The sequence below is a fragment of the Solanum tuberosum genome, unplaced genomic scaffold (assembly GCF_000226075.1).
Source record: "Solanum tuberosum cultivar DM 1-3 516 R44 unplaced genomic scaffold, SolTub_3.0 scf00130, whole genome shotgun sequence".
Taxonomy (NCBI): Eukaryota; Viridiplantae; Streptophyta; class Magnoliopsida; order Solanales; family Solanaceae; genus Solanum; species Solanum tuberosum.
The window spans coordinates 1,360,547-1,362,441 of NW_006239060.1; the positions used below are offsets into that span (position 1 = coordinate 1,360,547).

At 32.3% G+C, this 1,895-nt stretch overlaps 1 pseudogene; it reads left to right on the forward strand.

The window, feature by feature from the left end:
* Positions 1-1,098: 1,098 nt before the first annotated feature.
* The window catches only part of LOC102580298 (subtilisin-like protease SBT1.7), a 15,245-nt pseudogene continuing 14,448 nt past the window's right edge, over positions 1,099-1,895 (forward strand).

Here is a 1,895-nt window from a genome sequence, read left to right on the forward strand (position 1 = left end):
TACGACCTGTTCATTTTTAAGAGATCACAACTAATAAATAAAAAACAAAATCATCAATTAAAGCTACTTTCATTCACGAAATAGAGATATAACAACTAACAAATGAATCATTTCTATCAAATTCATGAAGGAAACAAAATATAATAAACTTGTCATAAAATTACATCAAATTCCATGAATAAATTAAATAAGAAGATAAAGTAAAGTTGAATACCGCAAAATCTTAACCGAAGCTCGATTAGAACACCCACAACTTTTGTAGGTTGTTTGTGATGGTATATGTGTTTGTGTTGATATGAAAAGAATGGGTAAGGAAGAAAAGATGTGAATGTGTTGGTGAATTTTTAAAAGGATAATCAACTAAAATGGGAAGGTTTTTCTTCTTTTTTTTCATCTGTAATGTGTTCTTCTCTTTTCTCTTTTTTTTTCTGTCCGTTTTTTTTGTATGTATGTGTATTGTTATTGTGTCGTCTATACATGGGAAATGTAGGTGTAGTAGTGTGTAGATGTGTGTGTAGACAGTAGTGGTGTAGTGTGTAGACGTGTGAGTATGTGTGTATAGTGGGTAGTAGTCTAAGGGGTTAATGGGGTAGTGTAGGTTAGTTTTAGGTTTATTTTTATCTTTATTTTATAAAATAATATAATATAATAAGAATATTATTTAATTATTTTTTAAACTAACAAAAGTCAAATTGCTAGTCTAAAAATATAATTAAGAAATACTAGCTTATTTATTAAAATTAAAAGAAAACATATATTTTTTGTAGTTTTTCAATCTTCTAAAATAAACTTACAAAAATACGATGAAAAAAATAAAATATTTAATTTATATATAAAAGCAATATTTATATACTAAAAATGGTGTAATACCTTAAATTCGGTCAAAAATTACGTGTCTACACTATGCAACAGAATAATACACTGTTGATTATACATGATTCAACTACTATTTTAATATATCTACTTGTTGGTTGTAGATTGTGCATCCGTAGCTTATCCCTACTGAGCTATAATCAACCATGCCAGCCTTTCTTACTTTAGGGTTTGTGAGAACTTTACCTGATCCTAAGGTTATTGATAGGATTAAAAGAGAATTGGATGGAGCGAAGAGATGAGGTGATGAGTTTGAAGTTAAGTGAGGTTTTAGGGGATGGTGAGGAGGCTGTTGGTGATCCCGTAGGTGTTGTTGGTGATGTTGGTAGTGGTTTTGATGGTAGTGGTGGTGGTGATGAGCTTGATGATGTTGCTCATCATTCAGTTTTTGAAAAAGGAATTGACCATGATGTTGCCTCCCCTAGCTTATGTTCTACTTGTCAATGCAAGGGCTGCAATGAAAGACATGCTGAATTAGTTAATCGTATCCATGCATTGATCACTGAAGCTGTAAATAATCTGGTATCGAATATGGGTACCAATCCATCTAAGAGGATTTCAAACTCCTACATTCCCATTGAGATTAGGAAGAGGAAGAGGGCAATTTCAAAGGCATTGTCAAGTATCAAAGTAATTAGAAAAGTTGTCAATCCACTTCCTCATAATGTTCGGCCAGCTGTGCAGCTTGAGCTTCAGAAGGTAAGTATTTACAAGCGTGTAGATCCTCCAAAGAACAAGAAGCTTGAAAATAAAATCCCAAAACACTTCTTTGAAGAACTTCTTGAAAGAAAAAAAGAAGCTCTTCACTAATGTCCATTGTCACGCCCCGAGCCTACACCCTGGGCGGGACCTTTTGCCCCAGTTTTCACTGGAAAATTTTTGTAAGTTATTAGCAGATAATTAAAAAAAAAAAAAAAAAAAAAAAAAAAAAAAATCCTAGGAGAAAGTAACCAAATCCTATTATGTATGATGGTCTTACTAATCCCATTGTCCAGGAGGGTCCTGCTAATCTAAATCTCATT